Here is a 21,408-nt window from a genome sequence, read left to right on the forward strand (position 1 = left end):
TTTATTTCGCAAATATTATAATAAATAATTATGAAGTACATAAAATATATAGTAATTGTATTATCTGAAATATTAAAAAAAAAAGGATTACCAAATACATCAGAGAAAAAGAATTAGAGAATACTGTGGAATAAATAAGGAGCAGCTGACTAATTCCATTCAAATGCAAGTAAATTACTGTTATATTTTTATTTTGCTTCTTTATAAAATATATTTGATGCATAAAGACAAAATATGTCTATTCAATTTGATTCTAATATGTTTTTTATGAAAAATATTCAAAGAGATGTACTGACCCATCCATATATGAAAATTATATTACAAATTGTGATATTTGCATATTTAAGAAACTTATACTAATTTTTCAATAAATTAAAAACATTTTTAAGATGTTGAACGCCCAGCGTGAATTGGTGAAGCTTACTACGGAGCTGAAATTTGAGACTCGTAGTGTACACAGTTCGATAAGCTGAGGGAGCGATACGATTCAATGCATTTTTTTGATTTTTCGTTGTTCAGATCTTTATTTAGACGAGAGTATTTAAAAAGATAAGTTTGTGATCCAAAGAATAAGGACGAGATATGTTATAAATAATAAGGGTCTCTAAGTGTGGTAGGCTACAAAGTTGATAAATCATTTCTAGAGAATATCTTTATTAGATCTTTCATTGCATTTTACCAGAACCTTCGTTCAGTCTAGCAGTATTTTCCATATGTTTTTCGTAACGTCTTTATTTCATCTATTCTAAAATGTTTGTTATATAGCCCAAGAATGTAGATAAAAACGGGAAATAGAAGACCATACTAACAAAAAAAATTTTTATACCTGAGTTTCAAAAAAAGGATTATTTATTTTTACCTAATTTCTGACGAATTATATTTCCTTTGATAAACATCCTACCATTTTGGTGATTATTTATAACTATCGAATTCAGCGTTCCGTTTTTATTGCTTGAATTGTGAAAAGTGTACTTTTAATTAGCTACTTCACCCAGAGACCATACCGGTGACCCTTATTATATATAGTTATAATATTATAATAAATAAATCCTACAATTATCTTACTCTTAAATATGTCTATTCGTCTCATTCTCTCGAAACTTAGTTTTTTGAAGGTTTCACTTCTAACACGTGTGATCTGCACACATGATTTTTTTTTATATACATATTTCACATACGGCACAAAACCATAGAGATACTACAAAACACTGCTTTCTGTACATTCCTAAATTTCTTTTATCGTTACAATTCCATATATTATCTTTTGATTAAGACTTTTATATGTTGATTAATAAGTGGCTATCAGTTCAAAATACTGCTTTTAATGAATGGAATAATAATTAATAATTAATTTTAAGATAAAAATACTATTATAATTATGCATTTTTTTAAATATTGAATAAATATTCATTTCAGTTGTGCGAGGAATGTTATCAATATTTCATACATTTTAGCTGATTATATTAAAGTAGAAGTAGAAATATATTTTATTACTGATAGTACATACATTTTTATATGTTTAAATTTAGTAATTAATTTAATAATTGATGGATTATCTATTTTATATTTATCATGTTAATACCTTTATTATTAGATATTTTTTTTTGTAATTTTGCATTGTGGGAGTTCAGATAGAGAGAAATATAAAGATAAACTGATGATTAACTGAAATATATGTGTCTACTAGTTCATAAAATTAATTGTGATGTGATGTCGAGCGGTATTTACATAAGTTTACAAAAAGTGGCGTGGTTACAAAAATACAGAATACAAAAGAGTTACAAATATTAAACCAACTGACTGTGAGAGATTTGCAGCATAACAGATAACAGACAGATGCAGACAGATTAACTCAAGACTGAAGACTAAGGACTGACTAAGGACCGATACCCACATAACACTATAAGTTTTGAAATCTTTCAGCGAAAATTTTCGTAAAATATTCCAAAAAATATTTCAGAAACCTCGCAGGCATCGTTCCAAAATATTGTGAAAAGGATTTATAGAAGATTTTACTAAAATATATTAAGAACATTTTAAATATATTTTACTGAAGAAGTAATTAAATTGTTTAAAACTATTTGTATAAAACCTAGCAGAAATCTTGCAAAAAGATTTTATAAAATATCTCAAAAAGTTAGTAAGAATATTATTAAAAATATTTCAATAAATGTTGCAGAAAGGTTGTTAAATATTTCTAGTTATCATTTTTTTAAATAAATCTTTTATAAATCGTATAGCAACCTTTCGAATAATATTTCTTAAAACATTTTAAAAAATATTCTCTCAATCTTTTGCGATATGTTCTGAAAACCTTTTTATGAAATATTTCAAAAAAATATTATTTTTCGCGAAATCTTGGTGAAAAAATATTTCTACAAAACCTTGCAGAATAATTTTGCAAAGATTTCACACAATATTTCAAAAAAGTCTGTAGAATTATTATAGAAATTATGTCAAAAACTTTTTTTCAAACATATCTATAGATATTTATACCTTTAAGGCCGGCGATACATTTAAACGCCTAAATTTTGACCGTTTTTCAGAGGCTTATTTAAAATGGAAGAAATAAATGAATCGTTCTGAAACTCAGCATGTTTATTCACTACATATAAAAATATAAGAATCCGATTTTTTTTCAATTTTTTTTTCAAAATGGCCGCTATAGTAACCAATCTCCTGAGGCCCTCGCGGCGAAAGGCATCAATCAGCGTGATTTTTAGCTTCAGTTACTGCAATTTGGAATGAAAAAAAAGGGTTGAAGCGTTGTCATAAAACATGTAACTTTTAGTTGAATTAAGAAAAAAACAAAAAAGTCAAAAAATCGTAAATTGACACGACTAAGACAAAAATGTCCGATTTTTGACCCTTTCTTCCGACGGTTTTTGGGTAAAAAATAGCAATTTTTGAAAATTTTGGTGGCATTCTTAAAATTCAACTAGAAGCTAATAATACTATAAAGAAAATGTGTGCTAATGTTCATAAGAATCGGTAGAGAACGTTTTGAGTTATCTTGCACGTCAGTTTGAAAAAAGTTGTTTTGAAAAAAACGCGTTCAAAGTTTAGCGTTCGCGTCTAGCGCCTAGTTGAGGCGGAGCACTTAAATGAATTTTTAATCGATACATAATGCGAATTTCATTCTAAAAATTTACGGGCATATTTTTAAAATATTAAACTAACTATTTATGAAAAAAAAAATTCCATTTGTTTTTATTTTACTTGTATCGCCTGCCTTAACAAAACATAACGATAAGGTTTTAGAAAATCTTATAAATACCTTCCGTGGGAAGAGCGCCTCCATGCTAAACTTATGAGGCATTCGTGAGGAATATTTGTCGGTAGCCCTGGATAGCTCAATTGGTTAAAGGAGCAGTCACGCCCGGAAAGCGAAAGATCTGTGGTTCGAGTCCCGCCGGTCCCAGTCGTCAGTCCAGCGGTCAAATTTTTTCACGAATCCCACCCAGGTGGCTCAGCCGGGATAGAGGGTCGGGGTTCTGTTTCGTAATATGTTCCACAGTCTTACAGCGCCACGAAAAAAAAAAATTCGGGCATTCGTGAGAAGGATTGGTCGGTGAGCCCTGGCTGCTGGGGAAGCTCTTAATATTGTCTTTTTTGAAAAAATTAAAAAAATATTTTCTAGAGACCTTTCGCAAAATATGGTAATAAGATTTTAAGAACATCTTTCAAAAACATTTTTAGAAATCCTTTGCAAGTTTTTAAACGCGGACTTTTCCACCTTGTAGAAAGGTTTCTTGAAATATTTTAAATAAAATGTTTTTAAAAGATTTTGGAAAAGATTTATGGAAAATTAAAAAATAGTGTAGATTTATTTCAAAAATATTTCTAGAAATCTTTTGCAAAATATGGTGATAAGATTTTAAAAAATCTTTCAAAAACCTTTTAGAAATCCTTTGCAAGTTTCTAATCGCCGACTTTTTCACCTTGTAGAAATATTTTTTAGAAATCTCTTTGAAAGACTTAAAGCTTTCCAAGAAATGATTCAGAAAATTTTTAGAAAATTTTTTCGTTATGTGGGTACATAGTATTATTTTACATTTCGAAAGATTTATGATATGAAATAACTACACATATAATTTGGTAGGTATAAAGTTTATAATACAATAACGTTAGAAAATCAATAATTTATTGCCACAAATAATAATTCCTGCAAGTGTTTCGTTACTGGGCACAACACCTATATTCGCAAACCTTCATAGAATATTTCCTTAAAACCTCTCCTAATATTGTCCTACCATCTACGTCTCTGAGTACCCAGTGGTCTTTTCACGTTTAATATATTGATAAGTATTTTATGCCCGTTTCGCTTATCTCCCATGCGAGCAAAGAAACCTCCCCATCTTAATCGGCGTAATTTTACGACGTTAATAATGTCCAGTTTGGTATAAAATCAGCGTACTTTAACGTTATAAAGTTCTCTTCATTCGTTCGTATCTTCATTGCATGTGGTATCAAAGATTATTGGAAAAACTTTTTTTTTGAATACCCAAAATTTCTTTTCGTCCCGTAACGTAAATGACTACGTTTTGCTATCATAAAAAACTACTGATAGCATGATTGTACTGCATGTAAATTTTGGTATTACTCTAGGACCATATATTTGTTTTTATGTCACGCTTATTTGCAGCTGTAGTTCATTTATTATGTTTATTAGGGTTTTCGGGTTATTAACACTTTACCGACCGGCATTCTATTGATCTATTTTTTTATTTATTAAATTTGGGTAAGACAGCTAACCGTGCCGGTTTTTGGGAAGATCTGCATCTCAGTGGGTGGTGAGAAAGGCATAGAATTTTCGATGAATCTCGAAAATTCGAATGAAATATCGTCCGCGTATGTTAACAGATGTTTACTTAAACCATCTTTACTTTTCTGCAATTTTTTGATAGCACTTGGACCCTCTGTTTTAAACAGCTATTGTTGATAAATGTTTCCTAAATTAAATTGCCTATTTTTACTTTACTCCTGGTTTCTTTTAAGCAAACTTGAATCAGGGTAATCAGTTTTTTTGGTACACCCTGTCGTATTACAATTTCAAACATTTTATACATTTTATTGAATCAATCGCACTTTTAAAACCGATATACAGTTGGTGTAACGGTTAATCAAATTCTCTTTAAGATACAAGATTAGCCGAATAGTAAATATTTGGTCTGTATTCGATATATTTTAACTAGTACCGTACTTATGATCTCCTATTATCTCTTTTGCATACGATACCATCCTCATTATTAAGATATTCGGAAGAATTCATTATCGTCATTATGGTTGTAATTGTAAGGAAACTGTATAATTAAAAATCATTCATAAGCTCACATAATTATTAATTACATTTATTAAAATAGAGTTGACAAATGATTCTTAGTTTATTATTTTGAATATAATTTTCCTACATATTATAATTAAGTAGATCCGCCTGTTATGATTAAATGCATGTATCGTCTTGCTTTCCGAGAACTTGAAGATATTCTCCATGTTCTTAAAAACTGGATATCTCTGCGACTTTCTGAAACGAAAGAATTGATTGTTATTCCAAACATCTTGTGTGCTGTGGAGCGTTTTAGGTGACAAAAACGGAATAGATACTTTACTTTTTTATTGTACTGAAAGTGAAATATGAACTGATGGGTCGATTGTCTTTTAAACTAATTTTTTACATTATAAAAAAAAAAGATTTGTATTAAGTGAGAATAGCGTTTATTATGAAAAATCACTTTACAATTATACTTACTATTTTCGATCAAAAAATGTATTTTATGGAATATCTTCAAAACTCCGATAATAGGCTATGCTTAATGGTATCAAGTAAGAAGAAATGAAAAGCATGGTAATTATAAACATCAAAAATATTATTGTGGAAAGCCTGTATTTTTGTGATGGTTCTGTAACAAAAAAAATTAGTATTAAAAAAAAAGTTTAAAATACCTATATAATTGCAGGTAAATAAAAAAAGAGAACATATTATATTGATTTGGAACATTTAGATTTGTATCAGAAAGACATTCGATTATTATGTCTGTTATGTATTGGCCCCCCCCCCACACACACAAAGTTAATATCTTTCATAATATGATGTATTAAGGGGACGTTCTACTCGAAGCACCCAAAAAAAGGCTATTTTCCCGAATTTTTTCCAAGCAAACTATAAAAGATACCGATTTAAAAGTTGTTGGGTTTGTTAAATGAAGTCTTAAATTGCATAAAAAGATTTTTTTGTTCATTTTATTTAATTTTTTATGACAAAAACAGTACTTGTAAGAAACACCTCAAAACTGTAGTGCTTTAGTAGCTTTATCAGAACTTGAGAACGGTTTACCTGAAACAAAAAAATCAAATGGTTTTATATTCTATATGACTTCAGCTACAAAGTGACGCAAATATATGAAATTTTATCAATAAGTAAAAACATGGTGGACAAATTACATAAAACGTTATAAATGATCCTATTTTTTGTTGTTTTTGACAAAAAAATTAATAGTAAAAATAAAAATTAAGAAAATATTTTGCGTCACTTTGTTACAACTCATGTGTAGAATATGTGGATTAAATTTTATAAGAATCGGTTTACTGGTTCGCGAGATACGAGGAAGCTAGTTTTTCAAAACGTTGTTTCGAGAAAAACGCGTTTAAAGTTTTTTTTACTCAAAATCGTGAAAAATTCTTACCTAAACTTAATCTGCGATGCCTGGACCGTACAAAAGACCTTCTTCATGTTCATATTCTTCAATTTCTTCCAGCCTTGCCTTCTTCCACTTTGGTCTGGCATCTTTTGAGCACTCAGAGATTCGACGGTTCGCAGATTCGATACGTCGGTCGTCGCGTCTTTTAGCAAAGTCGATCGCTCCTGGCCCAAGTTTCATTCCCATCGTGTCCATTATTTTCATCACTGGACGGAATCCATTGTGGAAGATACATGCAGAAACCTAGCACGCAATTTCAACAACTTTTCGGCCGTTAAACATGTGTTTAGGTGCCATGTGCCTTAGATTTGAGGTACTTTCACCAGTCGATGGAACACTTAGAATGCTTCGGCTTAGCATCAGTCGAAATTTTGTGGTAGTATCCTGCCCAAATCTCGTTGCGCATGTCCTATGAAGAATTCATATTTCTTCTGACCGCTAAACCGTAGTTCTCTGAAAGTTCTTTCATCAACTTGATTGTAAATTTTTAGTTTTTACTTCAGGAACTTTTTTCACAACAGTCGTTTTTATTTTCACTACTGTTTTTGCTACGGTTCTTATTTTTTTTTTGCGGTTCGGCGTTTTTCTTTTCAATTTTCTTCTTTTGTATGAGAGCTTTTCTTGCCTTATTAGCGCGCTTAAAAATACGTTTTGCCACATGAAAAATACACTCCAACTTTTTAACAATGAAATCTTCACCGTATGGATGATAGTAAAGCAGCATTTTAAAATCTTGGAGTCTCCGTAGCCGATATAAGAACCATACCGCACAGCAAATTTCTCGATTGAACAAGATAAGAGTCGGTTGTACGCGCTGAACGCTCAGGAGAGCAGTCCGGGATAGTAACGTTCAGGCAGCAAAAAAATGTAGTTAGAGACATCGGATCTTTTTGAAATTTTAACACAATATTTCAACATATATATATACTCGAAAAATGTAAAAAAGAAATTAGATTTTTTCCAAATTGCAAAGTGGAACGTCCTCTAATACTTCTAATGTGAACACATAAAATAAAATTTCTATTATCAATGACATTCTTGTGAAAAGCCTATAAATCTTCTATTTCATATTCTCGCTTTATAAAATTATCTAAGTTAATTTCTTGTTGCATATTGTTTGTTTGCTCTAGTCATTTGTGTTACTGGATTTGAGTCTTGTAATGATAATACAGATGCAATAGACGAACTTGTAACTATTGCTCGTTAATTTAAGTAGTCTACCTTACCTACATATCTCGGTAAAATAGGTTTTATAAGATAATCGGTCATGTTTATAAAACCTATTTATCTTTGCTTTTAAAATTTTGCATTTTTCACTGTCATTAGGCACGTGGTTAACCTCAAAATTAGTATTGTAGTTACTATTACTGTAGAGACAGTTGGCACAAGTAAAAGTTTGTGTTACGCAACGCATTGTTTTATGGGAACCAGCACATTTCAAGCATCTCGTTTCATTTCTACATTTAGACCCATTATGACCAAATCGCCCACAATGTGCCAGAAGCACGGCTTAACATTAATTATATCATATACTTTGCAGTTTTGATATCCTACAATATTTTACTTTTATTTTCTCTACTATGCTTGTACAAATTAAGTGTAATTTCAATAATTGCTGTTTGTGACTTATTTTTTATATTTTTGTAGGAATGTAACACTACACACTTTTCGTCCATATCTTTAAAAATTCTTGTATTGATATCATCTTGTAGATCTTCATTACTCATATTTTCAGAATTATCTATTCCTACAACTTTAATTTTTGGTTTAGATATAGTTTCTTTTTCAATTTTGCAAATTTGTGCAAGCTTGTTATTTAAAATTTTGAGAGCTTTATTTGCGCTTTCTTCAGTCAGGCAGTTTACTATAATTTCTTTTCCTGCCTTTACTTGTACTCTCTTTGTTTGTATTGTCTTTTCCCTGACTAAATAATGTGACACATATTTGTTAATTTAATCTATGTTTTCTTTACTTTCATTATTTTTCTTTATTATTATTCTTGGTATTCTTTTTGGTTGAGTTTTGGGTTTGTCACTATATTTTCATAACTTTTCTTGTCTGTAGAATCATTCTCATTTTTTTTCAGTATTAAGCATTTCTTCGAGTAATGAATTCTTTTCTTTCATTTCAGTATTCAACTCTTTCAATAATTTATTTTTAATTCTTAGTGTCTCCAACTCAGTACGATCCTCATACATAGTTTCTTCATGTTCATTTTCTTTTCCATTATCTATTTCTCTAAGAATTTGTTCTTTTATTTCTTCTTTACTTATCATTTTTATTTGAGCAATGATCATTTTTGCATCATCGTTTAGAATTTGTTCATCAATTTTTGTGGTTAGATTTACATGTGCATGCTCTGGGCAAATTATTAAAGTATCACTAAGAATTGTTGTATTTTTCAGTTTTAGAAAGTCACTTGCATGATATATATTTTCACATAGTATACAAATAACTGTTGAAACTTTGACGGAGGTATGACACTTGTAATATTTATTAGCCAGCTTATCAGGCGGGACTGTACCCGTCTTTGCCATTTATATATATCAATTTATTCTTCTACAATATTGATAAAACATACGAATAGCGAAAAACCCATAGGAAATAAGATATTTGCACAAAATTTGCAAAAAATCGTCTTTCTTTTTAACTTTTGACCTTAGATTTTAATAGTCGCGTTCACCTTACCTTGTACAATATGTAGGTTTTGAGACTGTTGGAATAAAGTAGTGTAAAAAGAGGATAGTCTGAAGATATAATAATAGAAATACAAATGATATAATTTATTTATTAATAGAATTCGAACAAGTAATAAAACCAACTTTAAGACATCTTGAGGTTAACTATTTCTTTTTGATACAAATGCGTGCGCTCTCTTCGACTGGCATTACGCGTCTTTTCTACTCACATACTCTCCCACATGCATAGGCGCCGCATACATACATACGCTATATTCCTCAAGATTATATTCAGTCTTACCAACACGCCTCCTTGAATTAATTTCGAGTAATCCAAACACTCCTCTCCTAAATCTTAATATCTTCGTCTTCTCCACATTGACCTCCAATTTCTTCCTGTCACAATACCCTCCATCCTCCTCAGTATACTCTCCATTTCTTCTTCTCTTTTCGTTAACAAAACTACATCATCTGCGTACGCTAATGAACCAATCCTCTTCCCTCTTACCCTTACCCCACTCCATCTTTCTTTTATCAATTCCTCCTCTAAATCCGCTATCAGTAGGTTGAAGAGTATCGTACTCATTGGGCACCCCTGCCTGACCCCTCTTGCCGTCATGAATCTATCCCCCTCTTCTCACTAGAATTTGATTCGTTAACTATATCATCTTCCTCTTGATTTTCGTTTTTCTCATTAAATGTTTGTATGTTAAAAATGTGATACTTTCAGATTTGTGGCAGGAGGTACGAACATTTATTTGTACGTCTTCTGTTCCCCTGGATTCCACATTACTTTCTGTAGCAGTATATATTTTTGTAGGCTGCTTTTTGTCCAAGTTCTCGAACCTGCTTTTGTTATTACACATATGTATTGTGGCGCCACTGTCTAGACACCATATTCCTGTTTTCTGCAAATTACCTTTTAACGCCGTAGCTTTCAAGGCGTTATTATGTTTGTTTTGAGTATCATTCTGTTGTTTACGCTTTGATTTACAGTATTTTGCAATGTGACTAATTTTATTACATATTTAACATCTATAGTTCTTACCTCCTTCTATGTGTGTATTTTTCTGTTCTGGTTTCTCTGATTTTTGCGCACCATTTCTCCTCGAGAGAAGCGCTTCCATTTTGTTTGGCCCTTCTTCTCTTTCATACTGACATCTTCTTGTTTCTTTCAAAGAAGTTTTGTTTTTAATTCCTCCAGGCTTGGCATTTTTACCCTGGATTCGATAGCTACGCAGAAATTTTCGTACTCAACGGGTAGTCTTGGATGGGGGCAGGAAACGTCATCTGATCAAAATAACTTGACACATCACCCTCTGCCTGTAAATCACCATCCTTATTTTCATCCTGTTGGATACGCAGCAAGTTAGCTGTTAATCCAACGGTACAATGATGTAGAAATGCACAAAATGGCATTTTTTCTGTTTAACCTATCGTCAATGGTCTGAAGGTCCCGATAGGTTCTCTCCACCAATAGAGGAATGTTTGAAAAATCTATGTTCGCGCCAAGCCGTTTATCGACTGGCATTGAGCTACCATATGGTCCGACATCATACAATGGAGCCGTGCGACCCGGGGTTTCCACGGATGCCGCGAATTTATTAGACTCCCTTCGAGAACTGCCGGTGGGCCCATAGGTCTAGAAGCCCTCCAGTTCTCTGATCTTATTCTGTTCCTTTTGCGTTGATTCGCGAATTTTGGTTAGTACTTGACCTGCTCGTATTTTTCCTTAATATCCGTGCTGGCATTCCAGTCGGTTTGAGGTCCTGCACTTCACTTCTTCTGATTATAGTCGCACATTCTTCGTGCATCTCGACTCAACTTTGGTTTTCCGAAGGATACTTTCTTTTCTTCAAAATTAGCCGTCTGGCGAAACTAAGCTGAAAATATACTTTAAAATACAACAAAAACGACCAGCAATCAAATCGATAGTAGGTTTTCCGGTAACTTCAGATCACACTCTTCCAATTGTTGAGCAATTCTTACAAACTCGTTTAAGAATTCTGACATAGTTTCATTCTGTGACTTTTTTAATCTAAATAATTGCTTAAATAATACACTTTGTCTCATTGGATTTTTGGATTCTTATATACCTTTCAATGATTTCCATACTTCGGTTGAGGTAGTAGCGTCTTTAATGTAATTAAACTGATTCGGATGTATGCTTAGATCCTTGTTTAAATCCATAACTTTCTCATCTTTGTTTTGCCACTCGCCCTCGTCACCTTCAGGCTTTATGAACTCTCCGTTTACGCATTTTTATAAATCGTCAAACCTTTAATACACTTTTCATTTGTATTTTCCACGTTTCAAAATTTGTGCTAGTTCACTTTTAAATTTGTTCTATCCTTCCTGCGTGTATTTTGTCTTTGTGGATTCTTACTTCTTACCTTTCGTCCTTCACGTTGTCTTCAAACGTTGCCGTTACACGTTGCTACGCTATTCTTATTTTTCACTTTGTTTAATTTTAATCTTTTCCTTTCTCTATTCGTCCTGGGCCCATAACCTGTGGGATTTATTTGCCGTTGATCGAATAGAAAAGAATTATGTATAAGAAAAAAAATCATGTGTGCAGATCACACGTGTTAGAAGTGAAACCTTCAAAAAACTAAGTTTCGAGAGAATGAGACGAATAGACATATTTAAGAGTAAGATAATTGTAGGATTTATTTATTATAATATTATAACTATATATAATAAGGGTCACCGGTATGGTCTCTGGGTGAAGTAGCTAATTAAAAGTACACTTTTCACAATTCAAGCAATAAAAACGGAACGCTGAATTCGATAGTTATAAATAATCACCAAAATGGTAGGATGTTTATCAAAGGAAATATAATTCGTCAGAAATTAGGTAAAAATAAATAATCCTTTTTTTGAAACTCAGGTATAAAAATTTTTTTTGTTAGTATGGTCTTCTATTTCCCGTTTTTATCTACATTCTTGGGCTATATAACAAACATTTTAGAATAGATGAAATAAAGACGTTACGAAAAACATATGGAAAATACTGCTAGACTGAACGAAGGTTCTGGTAAAATGCAATGAAAGATCTAATAAAGATATTCTCTAGAAATGATTTATCAACTTTGTAGCCTACCACACTTAGAGACCCTTATTATTTATAACATATCTCGTCCTTATTCTTTGGATCACAAACTTATCTTTTTAAATACTCTCGTCTAAATAAAGATCTGAACAACGAAAAATCAAAAAAATGCATTGAATCGTATCGCTCCCTCAGCTTATCGAACTGTGTACACTACGAGTCTCAAATTTCAGCTCCGTAGTAAGCTTCACCGATTCACGCTGGGCGTTCAACATCTTAAAAATGTTTTTAATTTATTGAAAAATTAGTATAAGTTTCTTAAATATGCAAATATCACAATTTGTAATATAATTTTCATATATGGATGGGTCAGTACATCTCTTTGAATATTTTTCATAAAAAACATATTAGAATCAAATTGAATAGACATATTTTGTCTTTATGCATCAAATATATTTTATAAAGAAGCAAAATAAAAATATAACAGTAATTTACTTGCATTTGAATGGAATTAGTCAGCTGCTCCTTATTTATTCCACAGTATTCTCTAATTCTTTTTCTCTGATGTATTTGGTAATCCTTTTTTTTTTTTAATATTTCAGATAATACAATTACTATATATTTTATGTACTTCATAATTATTTATTATAATATTTGCGAAATAAAGAATTTAATACTAATTTTTCAATAGAGGAGACGGTAGAGGGCTTAGGTTGAGTAAGAAGCGTGTGTAAGAGGTTTGTGCGATTTATGGAAAAAGTGTGTAAAAAAGGGAAAAATTTGGAAAAAAAGGGTGTGAAGTGAAGCAGTGGAAAGAGGAGAGTGGATTAGAGAATAAGTAGGTGCAAAAATTGCGGCAACCTGTTGGGAAATCGAGTCAGTTAAAGATGGTACAAGTAGAGGTTAGGAAGGAAGAAGCGGAGATTGAAGAAAAGAGAATAGGGGGCAAAAAAAGAGGGGGAGAGGGCACCCGAAAAAAGGAGAACAAGAACCAGTCGATAAGACAGAGGGAATGCTAAAATTTGTTACCATGGAAAGTTTGGGAGGAAGAGTGATGAGAACGCCATCGAAAAATATGGTTTTTATATCGGCGATGGCGACACGAAAACTTTTCAAATGTTGCTAAATGTTTTTCCCTACGGCGAAGATTTTGTTATCAAAAAATTAGAGTGTGTTTTACATGTTGCCAAACGAGTTTTCAACCGTGCTAATGAAGCACGAAAAGCACTGATTCAAAAGAAAAAAGCTTTGAAACAAGCGGAAGTCAAAAAAACCTGCTGCAAAAAAAGGACCGAAGAAAGTTGTAAAAAAGAAAAAAGTTATTAAAAAAAGTGTTCCAGTGATTAAAACTCAACGATTGACTATAAAGTTGATGAAGGAATTGTCAACTAACTATGGGTTAGCTGTTCAAAGAAATAAAAATTCAATTGAGAACATGAGGAAGGAAATTTAGGCAGGGTACTATCACAAAATTTCTACTGATGATGACCCGCAACATACATACTGTTCTAGCAACTGGTGTAAGTATCGTAAAGTTGAGGCAGCTAAAACCCTTGATACTTATAAACATCCTCCTCCTCTCGCTAAAGATGTCCAAGAAGTATTAAAGCCAGTGTACGAAGACCTGACAAAACCAGAAATGCTTGAAAGATGTTTAGGTGGCAACACTCAAAATAATAATGAGTGCTTCAACAAATGCGTTTGGGCTATGGTGCCTAAACACCTATTTAATGGTAAAAAAATTGTTGAAATAGCTTTTAAATTGGTAGCTTGTATATTCAACGAAGGTTTTGATCCAATACTGAAAATAATGCACGTTTTGGTGATAAAACTTGGCCCTATAGCAGTCAATTACGCTAGTAACCGCGACAACACGCGTGTGCGTTCAGCCAATCGTTTGAGCGGAGAATTTTTAAAAGAGGCCAGGACACAACGAAAAAAGGTTAGAGTTGAAGAAAATGAGTATTTTGAAGAAGCAGAAGGCATACTGTATGGTGCAGGCATCGCAGAATAAGGTAAAGTCAGACTTTTTAAAAATTTGTTAAAAGAAACTTTAAACGCGTTTTTCTCGAAACAACGTTTTTTCGGTTGGCGGGCATGATATCTCCGAAACTACTCAATCGATCCTTCTGAAATTTAAACCACATACTCTACACATGAATGGCTATCTCGCATGCTACAACCAAGTCAAAATATTAATTTTTACCATTTTTTTTTACAAAAAAGTGCGAAAAAAATCGTTGATTTTTTTCTTTTTGCGAAAAATGGCCGTCATTTTGTTTTGTTTTCATAAAAATTGATTGTTTTAGCATACCCGATAGCTATTGTCATACTGAATTTAAACCTGTTTAATTTTTTTCATTTAGATCACCCGTTCTCAAATTTCGATGCCCGCCAACAGCATACCTACATTTGAAGGGTTCACGTTTGTCAGCCATTTTGAATGTCAAAAAATGGTAAAAACAATAAAAAAAAATTTTTTTTCTTGTACTTTTAGAGTGTATTTATCATACCCAACAACTTTCATATGTATATGTATTCTACAAAGCCTAAAAAAAAATCGTAAAAATAGCCTTTTTTTTCGGCGTAGAAACCAGAATGAACCCTTAATCTTTCCGTAGACGAAAAGACGTATAAACGGCATTTTTCCTTTAAATGATAACGTAACTTGCCTCCTCCGCTCTTTAGAAGACAATACAAAATAATTAATCTCAATTTCAAAACAATATAACACAAAATCAAATACTAAAATACTCAATTAAATGAAATTAAAAATTGAATATAAATATTGAAAAACGAGCCTTAATACACTCATAATACACTCGTCGTTAACCTGCACCAAATCAAGAAGACAATCATTGGTTTCCTTCGTTATCTTTATCTCTATAAAATTCCCCTGTCACAATGTTTATTATTCTTATTCTCCGAAACGACTTGACCGATTTATATGAAATTTTTTGTGTATATTCGGTAGGTATGAGAATAGTTTTTCTTATATTTCTTATACTCCTGAGTAATAAGGGTGACCCACCACAATTATTTTTCCTTTAAAAGGATATTAAGAAAAAAGAGAGAAAAAAACAAATGTTATGTGCGTATATTCAGACAATGTAAAATTATATGATGTGAAGTAGGTGGTGATCTTATGTTACCGTTCATGCGCAGTTCGTTCGATATTAAGAGAAAAGAGGAAAAGAAGACAAATGTTACGTGCGTAGATTCAGATCTATCTATTTATTTATTAACCACAGCAACGCGTGGCCGGGGCACCCCTAGTCTTTATACACTTATTACACTCACAATTATTTTTCGCTACTTCCTTCATTCTTTCTCGAAGTCTCCAGATCATCCCCGATAAACTAAAGACTGGATCTTTCCGATACTTTCGGATCGGGTAAGTTCGGGAGACTTCGGCGCATTCATAATACACAAAGCAATATTACCAAATGGTGGTAGTACATCTTTTAAATAAAATGATACACGCTCGCACGCACATATACATTCAATCGCTGCATGCAAATAAGGGCATATCCTAGATGTTATCATCAATACTTTTAAAAAATATTCCTACACATGCACACACGTACTCTTTATCTTTTCTCTCACTCTTCTCGCATATGTTCCAAATATTCCCCATGAACATATTTACATAGGTTCAAATGTTCCACCGCGCACTCACTGAAGTCTATAACCGTATAAACAATTAAATTTTTAAAAATTAATTAATTATTTTAGAAATAAATTAATGGAATAAAAACCTAGCTGTATGCGAATGCAACGTTGTGCCAAAATTTCAAAACAATCAGTAAAGTACTTTAGAAGATTTGCGATTAGGCACATACGATATCTACATTTATATATATATATATATAGATAGATAAATATAGATTTAAGCGTAGAAAAACGTTGCTGTTGTTCTAGCAAAAATCTCTCTTTCATTTTAACGGGTGCCTAGTAGATAATATACCGATTATCTTGATATTTAGCTGATTATCCAGGAGTTAAGCTTATCACGTAATATACGCTTACTCTTACATTTACGTGGCCCTTATTTATACACGTAAATTTCTTTTTACTCAGAAAATTATATCTTTATTGTAACGTACTCAACCGCTTTCTTTTTTAAAGTGAAAACTTCTTTAGAATGGGAGTGATTTGAAAAAAATGAAACACAGTGCTGCGTAGAGCTGAAGCAACCTGTAGCAAAACGGAAGAAAGCAGAAAAAAGAGACAAACATATAGGATTGAGCCTGCGAGAGAATGAGACAGAATGTAGCTATATAGTTTTTCCTATTCTCTAGTCCAGTCAAAATAGCCCTGAAATCGGGTTTTTGAGCTATACGGCTGAAAAAATATGGAAATTATCAGAAAAATGCGTACAATACTGTGGGCAAAGTAAAAAAGTTCTCAACCACCGGGAAAGGGGTGAAAAAAATTAAAAACTACCCCAAAATACGATTTTTGGATTATATGTTGAAAATATCAAAAAAAGTTTCAAATAAAAGTTGTAGAGCATAAAATTTTAGGCCTATCTATATCAGACCATTTTTCCCCTAAAACGCACCCTTTCACCCCTACGACGGTTCAAAGTACTCAAAAAATGAAAATTCAATAAAAAATATAAAAATTGGACTTTTTAAAATTTTTTTTTTTAATTATCTTTAAAAAACTACAAAGAACAATCGTAGGGAAACAAAAAATTTTTTTTTCATCCCTTCTATTAAAAATCAAGGGGTGAAAACGGTTTTTGCTCGATATTTCGCTTAAAACGGGTTATTTAAAAAAATTTTCTTTTTCATATGAATTTTTAATTTATTTTTTAAATTTTGGTGTTGAATTTATATTTATAAATATTTACCTGTAGGAAATATCCCAATTTAAAGACAGGTAATTACTCCCTTAGTCCTACGCCTTTGTAGAAAGAAACAGAAAATGAAGCTATCCTGCTCTTACTCATTGTGACGTAGTCGCCATGGCACGCATGCGCAGACTCATAACTTCCATGCGTGCAAGAGAGATAGACAACCTATTGTTAGCTTCGTCCAAATGTAAACAGTATAACGCGATGAAACCCTTTTTCTTAAATATATTCTCTTTTTCTTCTATATTCTCTATAGCTCGAGAGTCTCGCGCGCATCTGTGACAGCATGATAGATTTTTGAAAATATTTCAAAAAGTAAGCGAGATAAAGCGATTTTGTATTAATTATGTTTTGTAGACAATTTTATTTGCTACAAAAAAGGTTCAGTACTAGAATATATTATCTTCCTCACTTTTCGAGATATATTAAAAAAATTAAAAAACTATTCCCACCTTTTCTTACATTTTTGAAAATATCTCAAAAAGTAAGCGAGATAAAGCGATTTTGTATTAATTATGTTTTGTAGACAATTTTATTTGCTACAAAAAAGGTTCAGTACTAAAATATTTTATCTTCCTCACTTTTCGAGATATATTAAAAAAATATGATTACTCTCTTACCTGATACTTTTTATTAAGTTTCACCACTGACAAGGACAGCGCAAGGTCTTGCCCTCTCGGATTTTGTTCAAATTTTGCAGGATGATAGATTTTGCTTACCTTTTTACGAATATATAGTGTTATAGGAGCCACTACTCAATTATTTTTGAGATATTTGCAATTAAAAATGCTTATGATGCTATCTAGTGTTTAAATTTATTTCTGAAGTAAGCAATGGTATGTAATAGGTTTAGGATATTGACAACGATTCGGCGATTCGTTCCAATAGTGGCCGAGTGTTTTTAGGGTTCGAATCTTGAGAGGTAAAATTTTTTTTTTCTATTTTTATATGTAAAGATACATAATAGAGTTTAAATAAGTTGAAAATGAAATGTCTTAAATGACTAGAAACCTTATAAGAGTTTTTTTTTTATTAGCATTTGTATATGTTCTTAATTCTCACTATTTTCAAAATAAATATCAATGATTAGACTGCTAAAATTTCTCAAAAAATCACGAAAATATATCAAGACTTTTCTTATTTTTGTTAATTATTAATCTTAATCAGTAATTAAGACTTTCCTACGCTTGTTATAATAAAAAAATATGTAAAGTGTTTTAAAATACATTAATAGAGAGAAATAAATGATAAAATTTATTAAAATGTAATAAAAAAATTTTTTTTTAATTTTTAAAACTCGAAAAAAGATAGTAGTTATTGAAGGCCCACGGCCAGAGCGGCCTAAAACGTAAAATTAGTAGGTTTGCTTTAAAAATTTTGAAGAAAATCTAAATATGCACTCACTTTAAAAAATGCAATTTAAAGTTTAAAAATCGAAAATTACCTATTAAGACACTTTAAATAATTTTTTTGAATTTTTTTTCGAAAAGTACATTGAAAAACAAAACTTTTATGTCGAATGGTAATTTTCATTTGGATGAGTTTTAAAAAAGGTACGGGCTAAAAACCACAGAAAGAGCTGCTTTTTGAGAATTCGATATCTTTGGAACGGCAGATCAAAAAATGCCACAATTTAGGAGGAAGGGTTTTTCAGTGGGTACTAAAAGATACCAAAAAATGGCGGAAATCAAAAATAAAAATTTATAAAACCGTCCGATTTGGCGTGGAATGCCCCATATGTACAGAATAATATTTATTACAAAACAATAAAAGCATTTCCCAAGTGAGAATAAGATGGGGGATTCCCAAGGCTGAATCCCCAGTGATTCAGCCCTACGTGAGAATCTGAATGTACCCTGCCTACATATCGATGCCGAAGAACACATACTTCTGATTCCGCAAAAAAATTAATTTGTCTCGATATTTTAGTATTTTTTCAAAATCATTGATATTTATTTTGAAAATAGTGAGAATTGAGAACATATACAAATGCTAATAAAAAAAAAAACTCTTATAAGGTTTCTAGTCATTTAAGACATTTCATTTTCAACTTATTTAAACTCTATTATGTATCTTCACATATAAAAATAGAAAAAAAAAATTTTATCTCTCAAGATTCGAACCCTAAAAACACTCGGCCACTATTGGAACGAATCGCCGAATCGTTGTCAATATCCTAAACCTATTACATACCATTGCTTACTTCAGAAATAAATTTAAACACTAGATAGCATCATAAGCATTTTTAATTGCAAATATCTCAAAAATAATTGAGTAGTGGCTCCTATAACACTATATATTCGTAAAAAGGTAAGCAAAATCTATCATCCTGCAAAATTTGAACAAAATCCGAGAGGGCAAGACCTTGCGCTGTCCTTGTCAGTGGTGAAACTTAATAAAAAGTATCAGGTAAGAGAGTAATCATATTTTTTTAATATATCTCGAAAAGTGAGGAAGATAAAATATTTTAGTACTGAACCTTTTTTGTAGCAAATAAAATTGTCTACAAAACATAATTAATACAAAATCGCTTTATCTCGCTTACTTTTTGAGATATTTTCAAAAATGTAAGAAAAGGTGGGAATAGTTTTTTAATTTTTTTAATACATCTCGAAAAGTGAGGAAGATAAAATATTTTAGTACTGAACCTTTTTTGTAGCAAATAAAATTGTCTACAAAACATAATTAATACAAAATCGCTTTATCTCGCTTACTTTTTTGAGATATTTTCAAAAATGTAAGAAAAGGTGGGAATAGTTTTTTAATTTTTTTAATACATCTCGAAAAGTGAGGAAGATAAAATATTTTAGTACTGAACCTTTTTTGTAGCAAATAAAATTGTCTACAAAACATAATTAATACAAAATCGCTTTATCTCGCTTACTTTTTGAGATATTTTCAAAAATGTAAGAAAAGGTGGGAATAGTTTTTTAATTTTTTTAATATATCTCGAAAAGTGAGGAAGATAATATATTCTAGTACTGAACCTTTTTTGTAGCAAATAAAATTGTCTACAAAACATAATTAATACAAAATCGCTTTATCTCGCTTACTTTTTGAAATATTTTCAAAAATCTATCATGCTGTCACAGATGCGCGCGAGACTCTCGAGCTATAGAGAATATAGAAGAAAAAGAGAATATATTTAAGAAAAAGGGTTTCATCGCGTTATACTGTTTACATTTGGACGAAGCTAACAATAGGTTGTCTATCTCTCTTGCACGCATGGAAGTTATGAGTCTGCGCATGCGTGCCATGGCGACTACGTCACAATGAGTAAGAGCAGGATAGCTTCATTTTCTGTTTCTTTCTACAAAGGCGTAGGACTAAGGGAGTAATTACCTGTCTTTAAATTGGGATATTTCCTACAGGTAAATATTTATAAATATAAATTCAACACCAAAATTTAAAAAATAAATTAAAAATTCATATGAAAAAGAAAATTTTTTTAAATAACCCGTTTTAAGCGAAATATCGAGCAAAAACCGTTTTCACCCCTTGATTTTTAATAGAAGGGATGAAAAAAAAAATTTTTTGTTTCCCTACGATTGTTCTTTGTAGTTTTTTAAAGATAATTAAAAAAAAAAAATTTTAAAAAGTCCAATTTTTATATTTTTTATTGAATTTTCATTTTTTGAGTACTTTGAACCGTCGTAGGGGTGAAAGGGTGCGTTTTAGGGGAAAAATGGTCTGATATAGATAGGCCTAAAATTTTATGCTCTACAACTTTTATTTGAAACTTTTTTTGATATTTTCAACATATAATCCAAAAATCGTATTTTGGGGTAGTTTTTAATTTTTTTCACCCCTTTCCCGGTGGTTGAGAACTTTTTTACTTTGCCCACAGTATTGTACGCATTTTTCTGATAATTTCCATATTTTTTCAGCCGTATAGCTCAAAAACCCGATTTCAGGGCTATTTTGACTGGACTATCTCGGTCTCCTCTTTATGCTCTGCTTCGTAGTTATCGCTCCTGGTTATGTATGTGTGTGTTTGTGTGCGTTTCCATAATGCGAAGAGTGGACACATATTATTTCGATACTCCAACTGTTTGTTGGTAGGAGCGATAGAAGGGTAGAAGAATAAACAGAGATAAGAACGTAGGTATGCGACAAAAG

This window comes from Polistes dominula, unplaced genomic scaffold (genome assembly GCF_049000335.1).
Source record: "Polistes dominula isolate Pdom_NZ unplaced genomic scaffold, Pdom_raw_medaka contig_286, whole genome shotgun sequence".
Lineage (NCBI taxonomy): Eukaryota > Metazoa > Arthropoda > Insecta > Hymenoptera > Vespidae > Polistes > Polistes dominula.